Source organism: Lissotriton helveticus, chromosome 4_1 (genome assembly GCF_964261635.1).
Source record: "Lissotriton helveticus chromosome 4_1, aLisHel1.1, whole genome shotgun sequence".
In the NCBI taxonomy this organism is placed as follows: Eukaryota; Metazoa; Chordata; class Amphibia; order Caudata; family Salamandridae; genus Lissotriton; species Lissotriton helveticus.
Window position 1 is genome coordinate 735888933 of NC_136063.1, and position 22360 is coordinate 735911292.

Sequence of the window (22360 nt, forward strand, 5' to 3'; positions counted from 1 at the left end):
CCCAATCAGCCAAAGAAGGGCTCCGGGCTGGGGTGAAAAAGCGTCACCAGTTGAGGGGTTAAAATAGTTAAAAGTAAATATAAATTAATATGTTCAAAATATATAGAAATAGTGCATATTTATTTAATTATAAAATGTTAAATAACTATTTTGATTTTTTTTTTAAATTTACAAATTGTGCTTTTGGATATTAATGAACTCAAAAATAAAGGACAATGAGTTGTCTCTGTGTGTCCTAATAATTTGAGATTTTTCTCAACATTCCTATAGAGATCCTATGATTTAAATACCTTAATAGTATATGACACACATACAATCAGTTCTCTGTGAGCAGCATGAAATCTGGCATGGACTAAAATAAACATATAACACAAAAATATTTTTTTAATTCGAAATAGGTTATCAAATATTTTATAACAAATAATTACCTGCTCGGTAAAAGGTGCAATGAACTGCATCATAAGGGGTAGAACCCTACTAGTAGAAGGTACCTGAAAACCCCTGGGAGTCTTTAAGGTCTAAGGGGCATATTCCCAAGCCCTTATCGCTACCATAACGCCACTTTCAGTGACGTTGTGATGGTGATAGGGGCCTCGCCTTATTCACAAGGCAGCGTTAAGCCAATTAATGTGGCTTAACGCTGCCTTGTGAATAAGCCCCCTTTCACGCTTGTTTAGCGTGAAGGAGGCGTGCAGTGAGTGTTGTGGTGAGCGTTCCACCGTAACAACTATTGATTTTGACGTTGCCCCCTATTCACAAAGACAGCGTAAATAAGAGGTAGCCCCAAAATTAAGGCCAGGAAAACGCTGGTCTTAATTTGGCGAAATGAGGAGAAATTATTTGTTTTCCCTCGTTTTTGGTGTTTCCATGTGTGCTTACTTGTGAAGCACACATGGAAAAAGCAAAATACCATGGTTTGTGTATGTACAGGAAGGTGTCCCTTCCTGTACATAAATAAACCTTTTTTCAAATGCCGTTTTGTAACTGTCATTTTAGGTTTGTTAATGTGTAGTAAGGGACACCGTGCTGTACATAAACAAACCTCCTTGCTTGCAGACACCCTTGCACTCTGGTGCAAGGGTGCCTGCGTTGGCACTAAGTTGTGAAACTTAGCCCCATCGCAGGGGGAAATGCAAGGATGCACCATATCCTTGCGAATATGGTGCAGCCCTGCGTTTCCAAAGTGGCGGAGAGAGGCGTTAAGCCAAAAAGGCTAACGCCTCTCTCCGCCACTTCCTTGTGAACATACCCCTGTGACGCTCCAGGTCATAAGCTCAGGCTGCTGCTATGCAAGAGAAGCTTCACACAGAGTTTAGGGTTTGAGTTTTCACAGCAGCCGCGGTCCGTGTAGGTAAGAGCGGTGGGGCCATGTAAGGGGGTCTTCCGAGGGTCGATTATGAGGGAAAATGAATTATTAAGTTTAATTTTCCCTCTTCATCATCCCTTGGAATCCCCCTTACATAGCCCTACCGCCCCGCCGCTGTTACCAGCAAGGACCGCGACTGTTTCATAGTGTTGTAGGGAAACATGTTTGTGGTTCTAGTTGCCTTCGAGTAACCTCAAGGATCTTTTTAGTGCTGTGACTCGCCCTGATAGAGAGATTTCAAAGCAAGGCCTCACTGAGATGCATCTCCAAACTAAACCGAATAATATTGCATCTACTCTTAGCAAGGCTTAGTCTAACTCCCATTTGTTCTTTCAATGTTTTTTCTTTCATTCTTCTTTGATGCAATAACCTGTTCTTAATGCTCTTCTTGAAGCAGAGCCACAATTACAATTTACTGTTTTTCCCTTTCAGGTAACCCTTCTTGAAATATACATGCACGATATTTAGAGATAAATGTTGAAATATAAAATTCAAATGTATTCATGTTATTACTCATTGGATTATGATAATTTAAGTCAGCTTGAAAATATTCATGCCATTTCATATGAATCAAATTATTTGTTCTGGCAACTTTTTCAAATAAAGAACAAAGTTTCATGAAAGCCTATAATTTCACCTCTCATTTTCTTTTTAAACAATAAGAAGATTATTAGATGTAAGTATGTGAAAAGGTGCCAAGGTTTTTTTGCTGCTTGTTTATTCTGAAAAGTTCAACAATGATTATATACCTTATATTAACTAAGAACAAAGTGTCACGATACAGAGGGGATCTTCATGTGACTTGAGACAGAGCCAAACAGAAGTGATTCAACGTTCTTTGCTGTAGGCTACCAGGACTTATCAGCCAGCCTGCCAACGCAGGCGAGAATAGCAGATGCTGCTATTTTGCAGAACTTGTTCAGTCGAGATATGCAGGTGCGAACCATTACTCAAACTCATAATAGGTCCCTTTCTTGGTGCTGGTTTAGTTTAGTTAGCCAGAGAGATGAGGGTGGGGATGGAGATATTAAAATAAATAAAAAGATTTGATATCACAACATTTTACAATATTATTTGCTAATCATCCTTTTTGTAAATATCACTACAACTATTTTGTTGATTTTTTAATAATAGTTACTATTCACATTGTGCGCACTATGAAATAATTTTGATTTTGAAAACACACCTTTAACATATAATAATATATAATAATAGGGTTTTAATGCAAGGTTCGGGGCTACTTTAATTCTTATCTGACTAATTATTCTCAAATGACAAAAATTGACATCTCTTTGTCCATTTCTGCTTATGTTTCATAGGAAGTTACTCGGGCCTGTGCTTTGGCCTCTGCACATTCAAATCTCTTCCTTAAACCTGGATGACCTGATCTGCTGGTCTGGTATTTCATATCACATACAGGCTGAGGACACCTAGTTTTATTTGTTGATTTCCCGTTTTGCATACACCAGTTTAGTAGCTTCACCAGTTTTTGACTTTTAATCCTGAATGGCAGCTCAAAATCTAAGATTTATTTTCAATCGAAAAACCTTTATTTAGCTCGATCATTAATGCTCTGCATGTCCATCATTGGCTAAACTCGTCCCACAATTTAGACCACACCCCATCTATCATGGAACCCTTGAGATCACATCATCACTCCCTCTACAAAAGTTCCATAAAGATGTGGTTGAATTCCAGCACTTTCCAAACTTGACTATTGAAATACCATTCTCTCTGGCATTCCTAAAATCCAACTGGTCCCTCACAAAGCTTCCTTATATGCAGCAGTTAGATTTATCTTGGTTGTTGGCTGCTTTGACCACATCAGTCGTGCATTTCACGTTTAACGCAGGCCTGTGTTGATGGTAGCCCAATATATAAAGTGCCATGTTTAGTGTATAAGCTTCTTCACAAGATTATTCACATTATCTTTCAACAGAGTTGAAGATTTTCATGGGTTCTGAACAACTCCTCAGCCCTGACAATCTTCTGCTACAAACCATTGTTTTAAAAAATGTACCTGTAACCAGCCTTTCTAACCAAGTGCTCCCAAAGTCTGGAATGCCATTCCACAAGCTGTGCGAATAATCCCATAAAACGTAATTGCTTAAACCTTTTATTTATTGACCATAACTTTCTGCAGTCTTCCATTTAGTACTCTAACGGCCTGACTACCTTTTGTGAAAGTGGTGTTATACTCTACTTGGAGGGTGGTAGAGGACTTTCATAGTCACCTAGTTGTCTGAGGTTAAGAGAGGATGACGTATTCAGTTATATGCATTTGAACAATTGGACAGAAAACCAAGGGGGCATATTATCAAGAACTGTGTTAAAAATTACCGCCGGTTTAGAGGCAGAAAACTGCAGCTAAAGCGGTGATAATTGGCTAGATAATATGTCCTTGAAAATTCCAATAGAAGTCCATGTTCTGGTGTGAACATGGGCTTGTAGTGCAATTCTTCAGGGCATATTATCAAGCCCTTTATCGCTGCTTTAGCGGCAGTTTTCTGCTGCTAAACCAGCGATAATTTTAATGCCGTCCTTGATAATATGCCCCCAAGTTGGTCCTGTTTTTTGTCAGTTATACCTTTAGAGGCAGATTTACAAGACCCTTGCACCACATTTATGTTACTTTTCCCTTGTTAAAAGTGACGTAAATGTGGCGCAAGGGGCTTATAAATCTGCCCCTTACACGCAGGGGTAAATCTTAGATTTAAGACAGCCCTTTACATGCTTCAACTAAGATTCTCTCCAATGTTTTGGACGTCTCTCCTGTTGATCCTTAAAGCCATTAAACATTTTACAAATAGAATAGGTAAAAGTCAGTCAAAACTCACAGTTTCATATTTTAGTGATGCTCCATGTTTCACAGAGAAAGAAGAGTAAAGGAGCCTTGCATTGCTTTTATCACATTCCGCGATTTCTCATTTTTAGATTCACAATATATTTATTCTGTGAGATCTAAAATACCTTTGCTTCTCCTTTCCCTGATATCGCAACTACTCCTGCAGAAGATCCTATCTGTGTTTGCCTTCCTTTCCATTTCACGTGTTTGATTTCATTTCTGTACACACGACTTTTCATATGTGCTCATGAGTGGCAGATGGACTTGTTTATCTACAAAAGCCAACCTCTGAATCTGTAAACAAAGCCAGTGGGGTTAACAGAGAGCCAGATTCCCCAGAATACTCATGAAAGTAAATATGGAAAAGCAGTCCATAAAATCAGAAATTTAGCATAAGAAACTGTCTTGCATGTGCGTATTCATCCTGGGCCCCGTGGAGTCCCAGCAGTTGCTTTCATTTCATGCAAAGAGCATTGAACATTTTCCCTCTTCCATTGGCATTAGTGACACTTGAAAAGCTTTCTTCTTTCACACTGTGTACTGTTTGAGCCAGTTCGCTCTGTCTGAAAATAAAAAAAAGCCTAATACACATCTGACTGTTGTTATGTAGAAGGATTATTGTATTATGTGAGACCTTGAAATATAACTTCGATGCTCTGCAAATAGAAAACCATGTACTGTATATCACAGGGAAGGTTAGAGCACTCTCTGTTGTGTGTGTGGGTGCGTGTGTGGGTGGGTGCGTGTGTGTGTGGGTGAGCATGTGCAAATTAACCATTTATTTACTTTTAGTTTTATGCATTTGTTGAGTACATATTTATAGAACTAGATGTGGTGGTTTTTAAAATTAAATATGTTAAATACATCGGGACCTACATTTCCTCCAATCCTTCAGCACTTACATGTTTGTGTACCTACTTCCTTTTATACACACTTGTTTACTATGCAATGGTTAGTTTAATGTTTTTACGAAACAAAGAGAGAGTATCCCCAGGACACAGTCCTAGTGATCAAAGATGGATGGAGAGAGATGCAGAAAAAGAAAGAATTCTTTCTTTTTTTTATAAACTCCTCACTCACCAATCTAGTTAAAAAAATAAATAATTATTTCTTTTTCTCACTCTGACACGCTATAGTTGAATTCAGAATGATTGTTTTTTAAGGTTGAATCGAAAATAATTTAAATTATTCTTCTGGAATAAAACTCAATGTACTATTTTCAAAATTGAAGGAATGGATATACAAAATGTTTTGGACAACATGTGTTTCGCGATTAACGAATGTACTGCAATTTGGAGAATCTTCAAGGTCAACACATAATTGATTCAACATCAGTTCTGGAACTAGAACTGATGTTGGATTGGTACGGAGTTATCATAGTGCTTTGTAGCTCAAATTAATGATCAAACTATATTGAGGCTTTAGCTTTCCAATAGGTGTTTTTCATTTATGATACAAGATTTCTCAAAAAGTTCAAATAATTAGACTTATTAGCCAAAATGAAATTAACTATGTGTTGACTCTGAAGAAGCAGCAAGTTATCATTGATTTCTTAGTGATGACGTGTGTTCGCCAAAATGTTTTGGATACCCATTCCTTTAATTTTAAATAAAATACTTTGAATTTTAAACCTGAAGAATCAAATGGATTTTTTTTTATTGAAACCTCCTTATCTCAACAAACAGGCCTTCTTAATTGAACTATAAAGTGTGAGAGGGCGCGATGCTTGTTAGTTCAAACATATATTTTGATATATCTGTCATTGGCAGATATAATGGGGGAAGCTGTAGGATATATCAAAACACAAAAGAGGAAACAACTGTTCAGTTAATGCTTGGCAGGGTCACCACAAAAGAACTTATTGTTGAAAGTACAAAGAAACACAATCACCCTCGGGCCGTATCTTAAATTCAAGATAGGAACTTCCTACAATACTTATGAGAAGAGAGCACAATCTCGTAAGGGTCCCGTATACAAAAAATGTAATTCCCCAAGTTCCTGAAGTAACAACTGGGCAACTCTCTCCCACTGAAAATCTGAAAATATGGATAAATAGAACAAGAAGAAATACTAAGTATATCCTAAGAACATCCAGAACATATGTAGAAATATCCATCATTTAAAAATATTACATACTAACCAAGGTTTCTTATTTCATGACAATGAAATAAAAGCAAAGGAATCAGGGTGTATGCAACTAGCAATCATTTACTCATCCTAACATAGTACAACCCAAGGGTCATGGGCCGGACTTTTAAATTGTGCCCAGCACCTCTTACACAAATGTACACTAAACATGTACAATACCATAAAACAAATATCCCTTTAAATAAATGTACTGCTGCCAAACAAGCAAACTGAAAAATATAATGAACATTTAACACTAATGAAACAAAAAACAAATAATTACTATTCCCCAATAAATCATTATTATTTTCGAACAAGATCAACCAAAGTATAAGAAGTCAACTACGACAATCTACACTCAGCACAGAACGCACCACACACACGCAATTTGCATAGAGAAAGTTAGCAGCATTAACCTACGTCCCTGTGAAATAAGCAAGGTCTATGACATGGTATTAGAATCCCCATACAACTGAAAAACTATCACCACTAATAGACTATTTTGAAGACACTTGGATTGGTCATCTGCACTAATCAGGACACATGCACAAAACCAAATTTAACATTTCATGATGGAATATCTACCATAGTACCATCTCTCAAGATGCAAAAGCTATCAATTCAATGGAGGAGAGGCCCAATTTCTTCCAAAGAACATTTGGAAGAAGCTACCTAACACTCCAAAATTTCTAGATAACTCAAAAAAGATTAAAGCTAAGACTAGTCAAATCCCTAGCACAAATTAAACAATTCACTATCCAGCGCCCAAAAGCACTATGCGTTGTAAAGGCATGCGTTGTAAAGGCATGCGATGTAAAAGCATGCGTTGTAATGTCATACATCCATTTACTAAGGCCTACTCCCCAATTGCCATGTACATGGTTGTGTGAGCGCCTGTGTGAATCTGTGGGTTGGTATCTGAGTGGCTCTCTGGGGCTCCGAGTGTATGTATCAGTCACTGTATGGATGAGTGAAAGGGTGTGTGAGTGACTGTTTGAGTGGGTGTATGGACATGTGAGTGGGTGAGGGATTGGTGGAGCAATGCTGTAAGAGAGTATGTGAGTGTGTGAAGGGTACATGTATGATTGGGTATTTATGATGCTGTGTGAGTGGGTGTGTAAGTGCCTCTATGGGTCTGTGAGTGTGTGTGTGTGTGAGTTCTTCTCTGGGTTTGTGACTTGATGTATTAGTGAAAGTATGGGTGCATGAGAGAATATGTGAATGACTGGGTGTGTGAGTGGGTGTATCCACATGTGTGGGTGTGTGAGTGGTTGTGTGGGGGTGTGGGAGAGTGAGTAAGTGTGTGATGGGTGGGAGCATAAGTGACTGTGTGGGTCTCTAAGCCATGTGTGAGTGACTGTATGGGTGTGTCAGTGGTTTTGCTATATAGGTGAGTGAGTGGGTATGTAAGGGGCTGTGTGGGTCTATGGGTGGGTGTGTAGGCAGCTGTGTGGGTATGTACATGGCTGTGTGAGTGACTTTGTGGGTCTGTGAGTGGATGTGTGTGAGATTTTATCTATGCTTCTGAGTGGATGTATCAGTGACAGTAAGGTTGTATGAGTGACTATATGGGTGTGTGAGTGGGTGAAGGGATTCTTGAATAGTGTGTGAGAGAGTGCACAAGTGGTTCTTTGAGTGGGTGCATTTTTTTAATTAGAGTCTGGATTCACTGATCCAGTTGGATTCAGATCTGTGGATCGCTCACAAATTCACACAGGGTCGTACTGAGTGCCATGATGAATCCATGGATCCTTGAGAGTGCAAAAAAAATCATCAACTTGTTCCCCATGTGGGGTCCCTCTCGGACCCCTTTATCAGCCCCCCCCCGGCGTCAGGATATCTCTATCCCGATACTTATTTTTTCTTTAATAACTCCAAAACTACTGAACAGATTTACAATAAATTATAGAAAACACTCTCTCTAGACCAACATCTAGCTCTCTGCCTTATTTGGTGTAGTTCCGTTAAGCGGTTCGGGCTGTAATTGTGTCTAAAATACCCACGGGAAATTACATGGGGAAAATGCATTTTGGGATGACCACTTTTCTTATCCCCCACTTAATGAATCACCCTGAAACTTTCAAGACAGCAGCAGAAGTGACTAGCAAACTAATTTGGGACATACTGGCCAGAGCAATGCCAGCTACCACTGCAGCCCCCAACAAGAACATGGTGGGTTCTCTGGATGGGCATCAGGGCACCCACCCTCAGGTGGTCAGGCCCTGGGGAAATAAGCCCAGGAAGAGGGTTTGCATGTTTCCTCCCCCTTTAGTGATTGTCCCCGGGGCTGAAATAGGCCAGGGGAGGAGGCTGCATGCACACCTCCCTATTTAAGAAGATTAAGGGCCCTGGAGAATTAGGTTTTTGGGACCAGAAATCAGTCCGGGAGCAGGACTATGTGCTCCAACCCTATTTACAATATTGCCTGGCTGCAGATGATGGGGTCCACATGCTGAAATCAGCCCAGGGAGGGGGACTGTGTGCCCCCATCCCCATAAATCCAGCAGCGGGTCCTGGAGGATGGATCCCCGGGCCATGAATGGCTGGCCCAGGGATATGGGGTCCCTGTACCAAAATCGGTCCCAAGGCGTGAGGTTGACTGCATAAGGGGGTTGGCTGAGAGCATGAGCGCAGGGCCTGTGGCCAACCCCTACTGCACCTGATCAAAGGCTGTGTGCCATGGCGGTTGGATTATCATTTGAAAATTACATATTATTTTTTTTAAATTTAAAACATAGACATTCATTAAAAAAATAAAGGTTATAGGAAAGTTATAGTTAGGAAATACCATTAAAAAAGGTGAAATTCACTGAAAAAAACAAAGGTCACAGGGATGATATAGTAAGAATATAGAATAACAAAAAATAGAAATTCACTGAAAAAGCCAATGTTACAGGTACAGTATAGATAGGTTCAGATTTTACGCACACAAAACCATATAAATTCAGCAGTTATGGTTATACTTATCGTAAGAAACTATAACTTGTACCCTCAGGTAAATATATCCATGCACTGCTAATGATCCCACATGTTACATCAGTCATGACATCTTTTATGCAACATTTACGATAAAATAAAAATATTGCTGAGGAAGTTGTGCATGGCGGGAGAGTGAGTTAAAGTTACCTTAGGACATGAGTTATTGTTTCATGAGATAACAATAACTAAAACTGTAACTGCTGAATGTCTATGACTTTGTGTGTGTAAAATCGAAACCTAAATATAACGCCCCTGTAACCTTTGAGGCCATATTTATGAGCCCCTTTGTGTTGCTCTTGCACAATGCATCGTGTTGGAAGAGCGACACAAATTAAAATTGAAATTTATGAAGCCATGCAAGGCCACTTTGCCTTTGCCAAAATAGCAACAATTGGCTCGTATCAAGTGGTCAGCACATCAACATGTATAAGCAGACATATTGGTTTTGTTAAAATGTCACCTGTAACTATACTCAAATATATATTTCATAAATTCACACTTGACACTGTTTAAACTTATAGTCATTGCCCAAAGTTATTTTGATACATTTTTCACAAAAAACATTAAACATATCTTGAAGTTTTTTTTAACATCTTTCAGGCCAAACAATGCAGCCATAGAACCTACCACAAAAGGACCCGGCACTCCACCTGAAGAGCATAAAACTCCAGCTCGAAGTGCTTCCCAAAAATATGGTAAGCTCTCCAGGGATCATGGATTAAGTGACTTGCTGTGTGATTCTTTCATTGTTGCTGAGGTGCTGCTGCACTCCCTGTAGACGCCGACATAAAAATGGTTGGTTGTGCTCATGCATCTTCTATGGCACCACAAAGTAGAACATATGTAATTTTAAAAGCCCTAGGATATTTGGGGTGCTTCTTGCTGAGCAGTGAATAATATATGAGGGACTTCTTTATGTAATTACACCTTTTCATTTTTAATAATTGGGGTGGAGGGGGTAGTCCCAGGTTACCTGACACCCCTGTGCCCCTGCTGGCACCCCAGCAGCACCCCTACCAGCTGCCAGCAAGAATCAGAATGTTTTTAGAAAAGTGGGTCCCCCAGTGCCCACCTGGTGCAACCACATCTGTCCAAAATGTTGAGGGTTGCAAGGGGATCCCCAAAGGCCTTGAGACCCCAGCTGGCTCCCCACTATCACCCATTATGGTGCTAGCGGGAGTGGGCTCTGTTACTTTGCTTGCCCCTAGGCTGGAGCAACATATTTCACTGCTCCCGCCAGGGAAAAAGAAAAGTTTTGTTTCCTGGTCAGGGGAGGGTGGACAGGGAATGCCTGCACTCTCCTGGACAGGGAACTAAAGTGTCCCAGGGTATGGAGTCCCTGATACACTGCAGGTCCATTTGAGGTGGGGTGCGAGGGCCCATCCAATGACTGAGGGAAGGGGGCAGCACACCCCACTCCTAAAATTAAATATTAGTCAGTCTTTGAGGCTCTAAAATGGCAGCCATATGCCCCATTCCTTAACTATGTATATCAGACCCAGGGAAGGGTTTCTCAGGGCCTACTAAGGCTCTGGGAGGGAGGACTGTGCACCCCCTCTTCCCTTTTAATAAAACACAACCCTAGAGAAAGGGGTCCCAGACAAATAGTCGGTGACAGGGGTGGCATATCCCCCGCCCCCTAAAAAACATGATGACTCCCTGGGACCTAGCTCACCCAGGAAATATGTTTTAAAATGGGCAAGAGCCTATGTTTATTCCATGGATTCTCTTTGATAATTAAAAGAAATCAATCTTTTTCACTGTGGGATCCCTTCTTATTCCCAACAGGCCAGGGGGGGCAGGGTATCCCTTTCCTGCCCCTCTATATGAAGTTTTTTATTCATGACAGCAGACTGAGTACCCAAGTGATAAAACTGCTGTGACCATATCTTGGTTTATGTAGTGGCAGCCAATCAGATTGTATGTTTTTTTGTGTGGTTTTTTTGGTCCTCATACACCGTGATGGACATTCTTGATGGGAAACCTACATCCCTTCTCATCTAGCTAACCTGTTCCGACCCTGGCATTTAGGCCTATGAAAAGCGGGAGATGGAATTCCCTCAAGCCGGTACTGTTTTCTTAATCCACTCCGGTTCACACCGCCTACAAGACCATGTGTTACTTAGGAGAAAAAGAGCCAACAGAGCCCTGGCAAAATCATAGGACCACCGTTACTTGTTTTGCCAGGCCACTAGGGCCTCCCAGATCTTATCTAAGCTCGTACTATCACAGGCCAAATCAGATTCACTTGTAAAAATTATATGTTTCAGGCACTCCACAAAGGTTGGGGCATTTACAGCTTTCCAGGCCCTGCATATCTCTTTCCTCGCCAGGATTATGACGTAAAAGATACATTTGGAAGCAGGATCGTTCAGGCGGTAGTCAGTTGTAAGGCCAAAAAAGATTGTCCTAGGAATAACCTCTACTTGTTGATGGAGCACATCCTCCAAGAATTCTTGCACCTCAGTCCAATAGTGGAAAATCCCTGGACAATCCAAAAACATATGGAGATCATCTGCAGCCGGGTGCTTACACCAAGGGCAGTGATATTCTGAACCTCTCACCGTAGCTAGTTTTCCAGGTGTCCAATATACCCTATATGCAGTGTAAAGATGATTTCTTTTAAGAGCAGCCTAGTGAAGGAATCACCCCAGATGCCCCCGATATTATTAGTATTGGCACTGAGGACACTACCCCATAGTTTTTGAAGTTCGGGTTCCGTAGCTCCACCAGCTTCCAGAAGGGCCCAATACCAAAAGGAGATCTCCGGTTTCCATCCTCCCCTCCTTGAAACCGAGTCAAAATTGGAGCTTGCTTCTTCATGATCCCAGGAGTTCGTTGCCCACCATCCCGACAGCTGATAATACTTAAATCTAGTGAGCGTGCCACCAGTTATACCAGAAAGGCACTCCCAGCTCAACAGCTGCGAGTCCTTCTGGAGATCGCCCCAGAGTAGAATGCCTGCCATTTTCAGTGGCCGGAAAGTTGATCTCTAAGACAGATTGCGGTCTGGCATACATAATAAGGAATTTTAAGACTTTTTCTAATGTAGAGACAATTTTTTAAAGCAGCACCCATAATCTTAAGCCTGACTTTCTTATAAAACTTAGGGTCCCCAAATTTGAAAAGAAACAACTCCTGCCCCTGAGGGATGTCATGTAATAAAGCCCGAAACAATAGACCCAATGAGGATGAATCAGTCTTGTTAACCAAAATTCTAAAGCTTTTAAAATGAAATGCGTGACAGTATGTGAGTAGATCTGGTAAAGCCAGACCACCCGTGTTTAGACTTCTCCTAAGCTTTTTCCAAGTGAATATAGGGGACTTAGTGTTCCAGATAAAAGAACCAATTTTTCCCTGCAGTTTCGCAATAACTGATGCCATAAAAGATAGCGGAATTGAATTAAATAGAAAGGTTATTTTTGGCAGGATGATCATTTTTATCAGGTTTACCCTTCCGAAGATGTTTAAAGGGAGGCTTGACCACTGCAGAAGCAAGCTACAGACATCTTTAGAAACCCTAGTCCAGTTGATCTTGGATATATCCTCAATTTTCTGGGCTATATGGATAGCAAGATACCTCATTCGGGGCTTAATCCCTTGTGTTTCAGCATCTTGGTTCCATTCCATGATCTCGGTATTGTCTTTGTTTATTCTGTAACCCGAGATTCTTCCGAAAAGTTCGGCTTGATCTACTAGTCTAGGAATAGCTTCTGCGGGATTGATTGTATACATAAGCACATCATCAGCGTACAAAGCAAATTTTAACTCCAAATCTGCAATTTTAAAAGGTTTGATCTGAGGGTCGGACCTAAGCTGACAGACAAAAGGTTCGATATAAAGATTAAACAATAGAGGTGACGGAGGGCAACGGGAAATGGTGACCCAGTCCATCAGAGCTCCGTTGACTAAGATTTTTGCCTGAGGGCCAGAATAAAGAGACCTAACCGCTGAGACAAAATTACAAGGGAATCCAGAACTAGACGGGGATTCCCATAAGTATGACCAGTTCACCTGGTCAAAAGCCTTAGCGGCATCAATGGCAACTAACGTCAGTCGGAGCTTCTTATCCGTCGCCACATCTATTGCCCCAATAAGTTGGAAAGTTAGTTCATTCAACTGTCTACCGGGGATGAAACCCCTTTGATCCTGATGTATTATTGTTTTAGTAATTCTTGCTGTCCTTGCTGCCAAAACCCCAGCAACAATGTTGTAATCCGAGTTTAACAATGAAATTGGTCTATATGACTCAATTTTTAACGGATCTTTGTTGGCTTTCAGAACCAAAGTTACTGTGGCTTCAGACCAGGACTTTGGGACGGCCTCACCCAACAAATATATTCTGTTATAGAGATTTTTTAACACAGGCACTACCTTGTCGGATATCGCGAGATATACCTCAGTCTGAAGCCCATCTGGGCCGGCAGCCTTGCCCCTGGCCATTTTCTTCAGCTGAGTTTCGACTTCACCCTCTGTTATGCTGGAACGTAAGAGGGCCCTATCTGCTTCAGACAGCTGGGGGAGATCTAACTGGTTTAACCATTCTTTGGCTTTCTGAGGTGTATAGTCAGTGTCTTCCTTATACAGATCTTGCATAAATGCTCTGGCCTCCTCCCGAATTTGATCATCATCATATAAAATAGTTCCTGTACTACTCTGAGATATACTTTTAATTTGATTTCATACTCTATCTGTCCTGGTCTTCCAGGCAAGAAGAGAGCCACATCTTTCCCCATAAGAGAAATTTTGGAGCTTGCTAGCTTCCCACCTCTCTTTTAAAGTCTTGTCCATGCTAGCTTGGAATTCTGCCCGGAGTGCATCTAACTCATTTTGCAGACGTGGTACTATATCCGGAAGACGACTGAGGCCCTCTGCAATTCTTGCTCTTTTTCCTTAATCTTACAGAGGCGCTCCTCCTCCAGCCTTCTCAATGATTTGTTTTTCCTAATCATCAGCGAACTTAATAGTCCTCTTAAAACAGCCTTAAAAGCCTCCCAAACAACCTGGTCGTTTGCAGTGCCACAGTTGTGCCTAAAATATTCCTCTGAATGGGTCACAAGGTCTAGCTTAACCTCCTCCTTCAGTAATAGGGATCTATCCAGAGTCCACCTTCTCTGGCATTCTTTTTGTTTGAGCTTAACATTCGACTCCACTGCAGAATGATCAGAAAGTACAGCTGGAATGTAAGAAATTGAATCTACTGCTGAAAAGATGGTCTGATCCAGCAGAAATAAATCAATTCTGGAGTGATGTCTATACTTCTGACTATAAAAGGAAAAATCCCTTTTACGTCCGTTTTTTACTCTCCAAATATCTAACAGGTTGAATTCTTTAATGATATTTCTAAGCTCCAGGTGTGATTTAAGAGGAGGGGTGTATTTGGCTTTTGAGGTGCGATCTAATCACTCATCAAATATCAAATTAAAACCTCCCCCTAAGATAATGGGTGCTGCTGTATCGAAAAGACTAGCTTTTAATTTCAGGAGAACCCCTGGATTATCTTGATTCGGCCCACAGTAAACTGCACACACCATTGGTAAACCTGCTATTGATAGCGAGGCCACCAACCACCTCCCAGATTGGTCCGTATCGAGCTTCTCCACTTTGATCCCTGCATTGCTTCTGATTATTATTGCTACTCCCCTGGAGCTGCCCTTTTGTTCGGAATAGAGAACATCTTGGACCCAACTGAGCTTGCCAAACCCCAGCTTGCACTCCTGTGATTCTAGGTGCGTTTCTTCTAAAAAGCAAATATGGGCCTTACAGTTGTTGAGAAATTCACTCACTCTAGACATCTTTCTCCATCTCTTAACCTATTCACATTCCAGCTGATTAGCTTGATTTTATTAATGGTGCTATTCATTTTGGGACTTACTTATATAAACTGAATTCTGTTCCCACATGGACATTGTACTTTCCTTTCTGCACACTTGTATGAGGATTAATGTTTCTATTTTTTCCCTATTGAACCTTCCCCCATCCCCCCATAAGGAACCCACCCTTCTTTCCTTTGGCGATCCTTGTCCCCTATTTGGGACCACCCTTGACCCGACACCAGGACAAAACCCCCTTATGTGAAACGTAATACCTAATATGCTATCACCCTCTTATAATTATGTACAAGCTTTCTCTCCCCCTTTTTTTTAAATATATTTTATATCTATAAATCCATTATTGATGTCTCCTTATAATTTACCATATAGGAAGGGAGGGCACCATGGAATGTGCCACTAGAATCTCAACTTCAAGTCCAACCCTCCATCTAGGTGACCCCTTAATGGGAGTTTTCTTTTATTAAGATCAGAAAGGTATCAACTTCTTGGGGGATAGTAAAGTTGTGGAGCTTGTTTCTCCACATCACCTTTAATAATGCGGGGAACTTCATCTGGACATGCGCTCCCGGGCTCCTTAACTCGGGCATTCTATACCCCAGCTCCCATTGCCTTTGTGCCGTTATTTTTCCCATATCGGAGCGAATAAGGTATTTCACAGAGTCAGATTGGAGTGTCGTGTCAGTTAGCGCTCTTCCCAGTATCAACTCCTTGATTGCATAAGTATGGAAATTAACTAACATTTTACTGGGAGATTTCCTGTTAGGATGCTGCCTAAAGGGATCTCTATGGACCCTTTGGATTTCTTTCTCGAGGTCTAAATCTGGTCTATCTTTTAATACTCCCTCTTTGAGAAGTTTACAAATGAATGATTTACCATCCCCACTCTCCGCCCCTTCCGGAATCTTCCGGAATTTTAAGTTGTTCCTTCTGGCATGAATCTCGAGCCTCTCGATGTACATTTGGAATGATTTATTCTGCGCCTTTAACCCCGCTATATCTTTTGTATGCCCTTGAACTACATCTGAGAGCGTAGCCACTTCTGTTTCCAAAACTCCAGTTTGCTTGCAAATGTTGTCTATTTTAGTTTTGAGGTTTTCATACTTCTGATGGACTCCTTTCTGGTTTGCCTCGGAGATTTCAAATTTAGAAAGTAAGTCCCCGCTAAGGGACTGTAGCAGCAACTCCAGCTGTAATTGCCCGCTATTCAAATTCTCAGATCCTGCTCCAAGAGCGCCTTGGTTTGTTTTTTTCCCTCCTTCTACATCAGTGCCTGGCGTTAAACATAGGACTGATGGAGAGCCTACTACCGTACTGGTGTTGATATTAGTACTAATAGTAGGATCGGGGTCTTGATCTGGATACTGAGTTGGGGTGGTTGGTGCGAATAAAACCAGGAGATCAGTTAACTCCAATGTGGGTGAGATTCCCTCTCCAATGTCAGGGTCGCAGGTTAAGGGAGAATACCGATTTTCGGTGGAGACAAGAGGGGGAGAATGTATAGAGGAAGATATAGAGGCAGTCCTCAGCCCCTTAGAGATTGCCACTTGCTCCATTATCTTAAAATACGATTTGAGCGAAGGCGTGGTTTTCAGGTGGGGCGATGTCTTTAAAGGTCTTACGTTTTTTAAGCTCCCCCACCTTCGTATTGTTTTTCTTATTCAGAGGGGTCAATGGGACTACAACTCACACCCCCCTGTACTATGTCCCTGGGCTACCTGTAAATCTTTATTCTGCAGCTCTAACTGGGAGTGAAGCTGGTACCTGTTCTTAGCAGGAAATGCTCTCTCCCCCCGTCTTCGGTGGCCGTGGTCCTATCCCTAGCTCTGTGACTCGTGGCTGGGCCCTGTTTCACAGCTGTATCAACACTCGCCAAACCTGGGACAGGAGAGTCCTTTTCCATGGGCAGGACCTGAAAAACGTCCAGCTCCCTTTGTGATGGAACGTCAGTGCACCCTTGAAAATGCTGCTGCATACAGTCCATCCCTGCCCCCACTGACCGTATTGCAGCAACTCCTCGACCCTCAGGGGCACGGAAATCAATTTTCGCCGCTGCTGCCCTGATCCTCCTCCAAAGTTTTTCCCGATATCTTCCATGGCCTCCGTGTAGCTCGAGCACTTCTGACTCGGCCTCCACCTCTGTCTTCATCCCCATGCGGGTTTAGCCTCCCGAGTCTCAAAGCCCGGCTCCACTAACGTGCACCCGGTTCGCAGGCAAAGCGACGACCGCACTATGGGTGCAGAAGAATCCCCCCACTCTCACCGCCGGAATCTCGTCCATCCACGTCAAAGAAGGTCAGTTAGCTCGGGGTAATCTCCTGATCGGAACAAGAGCTCCCGCGACCGGCGTCAGCCCGCCACCATGTTCCTCCTGCACATAGATTGAATGGGTTTGCTTAACTTGAGCCGCACATCACAAGGTTATGCCAATTGTGATAAGAACATCAATTTATAACAGAAAGCGACTATGGCTAGGGTGCTCGTAAGGTATAAGACACCTACCCATCAAAGTGTCATTCAGTACCAGAATTCAAAGGAACCAGGGTCATACATATATACACAAAACACCTGAGCACACCAATATCATTATTTCCAAAATCGATACTATAGATATTTTTCAAAACAATCTGTAACGTCTCAGCACCCTATGTATTCTAGATCCAGAGATTTTCAAAAAGAAGAAGTAAATAGTCCAAACAGATCTTCTTAGGTTGAGGTCTGTTTTTAATTTCACAGTTCACGAGAAGAAAACAGCAGCCGACGTGCGTTTCGCCCACAAGGCTTTCTGAAGGCTCGTTATTAGTTTCTCCAAACGTCTATGATTATGAGTATTCCCTTAGATGCTTTTCTCTTAAGCGGATGGAAGGTATCCCGGATATTTGAATTCATTTTTTTACGCAGATTGTTGTCGCAGGTATGCACTCCTATTTTTCACTCATCAATATGATAGTTGTGGCCCCGATGTGTAAAAGCTTGTCCTCTTTTGAGTTTTACATTCAATCCTAGGGTCCAATTCCGTCCATTAAGGACTTTTAGGTTCCATTTGAATCTTGATAAATCCAAAAGTGCGCTTTTAAACTCATACGAGCACAAAGCGTCGCGCCCACTCTTGCACCTTTTTCGAAAATGATTCCTCCTGTAGTCCTCCACCGCCTTTAGGATTTCAGATCATATGTAAAGCTGTTCAGCAATTTTTGAAAATTTAAGGATTAAAAAATTTAACAGATCATATGTTTTGATCTGTTACATTTTTTAATCCTTAAATTTTCAAAAATTTGCTGAACAGCTTTACCCAAATCACAAAAGCATGCTCTCTGGACCAAGATCTAGCTTTCTGCAAAATGTGGTGAAATACATTTTAGCTGATTTGGCTGTAGCTGTATCTTATTTCTAATTAAAGATTGTAGGGGGGAAATGTGTTTTGGGACTCCTCTTTCTCTCCTCTACCACTAGATGGGTCATTCAAAAACCTTCCAGGGAGGGGGTGAGTTAGATGAGACTTTCCTTGAGTTTGTGAAAATTTGCCAAATGACACCAAAGTTATAAGCAACCAAAAAAAAGCTTCTATGGAAACATGATCCCAACCAAAGTTACAGGGTCACTATAGTTTGCAAATAGAATTTAAAAAACCTTAGAAATTCACTGAAAAAACAAAAGGTTACAGGGACGTCCTAATTAGGCTCAGATTTCACTCGTACAAAACCAGTCAATTTTGCAGTCATAGTTACCTGAACTAACTATAATGTACACCCTCACAATGCGCTGCTTATGACCTTGCATATTACATCACTCCTGACATAAGAAACCAACGCAATGGATCGCACACCGCTAGCCCCTCCTCCGGATCGCCCCTAGGCACTCTGGTACATGAAGTGCGTGAAGTTCGAAGAATGACTGTAAAGTTTGTGAGTGGTTCACCTGAGTAGGTGCAAGTATGTACTTGTTGGTCCCAAGAATCTCTAGATCCGAGACATGGCCCGGGTTTCGGGATATATTCCCTCATCAGTAGAGAACGTATCTGGGGTTGAGAAGAAGGCCTTTGACGGTTGCTTGGCGGCCTTCTCTTCCACCCCTAACTATTTTCTCTACTGATGAGGGAAGTTATCCCGAAACCCGAGCCAAATCTCGGGCGATAGTAAAAACCCGGGACATGTATCGGGTCTAGAGATCATCAGTTCAACAAGTACCTACTTGCACCCACTGGGGTGAACCACTCAAGAACTCCATGTACAAGAGTCCCTAGGGGCGATCCGGAGGAGGGGCTAACGGTGTGCGGTCCATTGCGATTGTGTCTACAAATTGGCTCCCTTGAGCTTTGAGCCGACGGGCTCCTGGACGACGCACCTGCCTGCCGGTTCGGGCATCGAGGCCTTTGATGGTTGCTTGGCGGCCTTCTCTTCCACCCCTAACTATTTTCTCCACTGATGAGGGAAGTTATCCCGAAACCCGAGCCATGTCTCGGGCGATATCCAAAAACCCGGCACATGTATTGGGTCTAGAGATCATCAGTTCAACAAGTACCTACTTGCACCCACTGGGGTGAACCACTCAAGAACTCCATGTACCAGAGTCCCTAGGGGCGATCCAGAGGAGGGGCTAGCGGTGTGCGGTCCATTGCGATTGTGTCTATCACTCCTGACATAGTCAGTGAAATCACTGATGACATCACTTATGACATCTCAAACGACATCACTGATAACATCATAGATTACATCATTCGGTGAGTGAAAGTATTTTGTAAGAGTGTATGATTGTTAAACATATACACTAAGGTACTACAAAAGTTGAAGTAGTATACTAGGTGTACTACTAATGAGTGATGCTATTTCTAATATATATTATGTGAGTGGCTGTATGACTGCATATATCCTTGTGCATATGGGTATGTGAGTGGCTGTATGGGTGTATACGTGGCTGTGTGAGTAGCTGTGTGTGTGAGTGAAATGCTTTGTGAGTAGCTGTATTGGTGAGTGAGTGGTGTGTCAGTGGCTGTATGGGTTTGTGAGTGGCAGTGTGAATGGCTCTATGGGTCAGTAAATGGGTGTGTAGTGACTGTATGGGTGAGTGAGTGGGTATATGAACGGATGTATGAGGGACTGACTGGGTGTGTAAGTGGCTGTATGTGTTATTGAGTAGCTGTTTTAGTGGGTGTTGCATTAAATGAGTTGGTGTGTGAGTTGCTGTATTGGAGAGTGAGTATCTGTATGAATGGCTGTATAAGTGAGAATGTGGATCTGTGAGTGCATGTATGGATGTGTGAAAGGGTATATTAGTGTGTGATGGCTTTTATGGGTGAGTGAGTGGTTGTGTTGAAAGTTTGTTTGGATGGAAGAGTGGGTGTGTGAGTGAGTTTGTTAGTAAACAAGTTGATGTGTGAGTAACTGTATAGGTGAGTGTGTAGTTATGTGACTGGCTGTATGAGTGTAACTGGTTGTATGGGTAGCTGTATGGTTGTGTGAGTGGCTGTATGAGTGAATGGGTGTGTGAGTAGATCTATGTAGTAGTGAGTGGGTATGTGAGTACTGGTAAAGTTCTGCGAATGGGTGAGGTTTGCAGATATGTAAGTAGGAGTAGGAGAGGTTGTTTGAGATGTCATCAGTGATATCACTTACCATGTCATGAATGGGAGTTCCTGAGCAGTGCATTCTTACTATAATGTCCCTGAAACCTATGGTGTTTTCAGTGAATTTCAAAGGTTTTTTAAATGAACATTTCTAACTATAATGTCCCTGAAAACTGTGTTTTTTTCAGTAACTTTCTATGGTTTTTTAAATGCTAATCTCTAGCTATAATTTCCTTGAAACCTCTATTTTTTCTGTGAATTTCTAAGGTTTTTTAAATGCTAATTTCTAACTATGCCTACATAGGTAGGACATGTGCAGAAAGAGGAAGAAAGGCACAGAAAGAAGCAAGGGAAATGCAGAAAGAGGCAACAGAAGTTCTGAAAGAGGAAGAGAGGTGCAGAAAGAAGCAAGAGGAATGTAAAAGAGGAATAAGAGGCACAGAAAAAGGATGAAAGGTGTAGAAAGCAGCAAGAAAAATGCAGAAAGAGGCAACAGAAGTCCAGAAAGAGAAAGAAAGGTGCAGAAAGAAGCAAGAGATGTGCAGAAAGAACCAACAGAGGTGCAGAAAGAAGCCTACTTTGACTGTACATTACAACAGACTCATACAAAGTAGCCTAATCACTAATCCGTCTCCCAGGATGTTGTAAATCTTACTTTTCCCTTGAAAGTTCATTATTCATCGACTGCTCAGAATGTTAGGCCTATCAAATATAAAACAGAAATCCTAAGCATATCACTGTTGTAAGTCTGACCAAGTTTGTGAAGGTATGCATGTGTGTTGCTTTGCTTTTACCTAGTGACAAGTTACATAAAAATAAACATACATATACTTGAATACCTGTGTTTCAAACAGCACACTCTGAAAATTTTTGTACAAAATGTAGAAGCAAGAAAAGTGCACAAAGAACCAACAAAGGTGCAGAAAGATGCAAGAGGGGTGCAGAAAGAGGAAAGAGAAGTGCAGAAAGAGGCAAGAGAGATGCACAAAGAGGGAAGAAGGGTAAATAAAGAGGTAGCAGAGGTGCAGGAGGAGGCAAGTGAACTGCATAAAGTGCCAAGAGAGTTGTAGAAACAGACAAAAGAGATGGAGAAAGAGGGAACAGGGGTGCAGACAGAGGCAAGACAAATGCAGAAAGAGGTGAAGAGAGGCGTGTAGAAAGAGGGAAGAGCATTGCAGAAAGAAGCAATAGAGGTGGAGAAAGAGGCAAGGGGGTGCGTAAAGAGAAGAGAAAAGTGCAGAAATAAGCAAGAGGTTCAGAAAGAGGCAAGAGGTATGCTGAAAGAAGCGCGAGAGGTGCAGAAAGAAACAAAAGAAGTGCAGAAAGAAACAAGAGTTACAGAAAGAGGCAGGAGGGGTGCAGAAAGAAGGTATAGAAGTGCAGGAGAAGCAACAGATATGCAGAAAGACCTAAGAGGGGTATAGAAAGAATGTAGAGAGTTGCAGAAACAGGCACAAGAGGTGCAGAAAGAGGTAACAAGGGTACAGACAGAGGAAAGAGATGTGCAGAAAGAGGGAAGAGGGGTACAGAAAGAATTTGAATTTTTTTTTTAATTTAAAAACATTTATATAGCGCGCATTTACCACGCGGTTTCTTGGCGCTTTTAGATTGCGAGGAGGCAGCAGGAGCGGAGGGGGTTTTAGACAGCG

At 41.8% G+C, this 22360-nt stretch overlaps 1 long non-coding RNA gene across 1 annotated transcript in view; it reads left to right on the forward strand.

Moving 5' to 3' along the window:
• Positions 1 to 21336, forward strand: part of LOC144827317 (uncharacterized) — a 53712-nt gene extending 32376 nt beyond the window's left edge. Inside the window, exons 3-4 of the long non-coding RNA XR_013610132.1 lie at positions 9918 to 10012; positions 21016 to 21336. This is a non-coding gene — a long non-coding RNA (uncharacterized LOC144827317). The remainder of the gene's footprint in view (positions 1 to 9917; positions 10013 to 21015) is intronic.
• The last annotated feature ends 1024 nt before the right edge of the window (positions 21337 to 22360 follow it).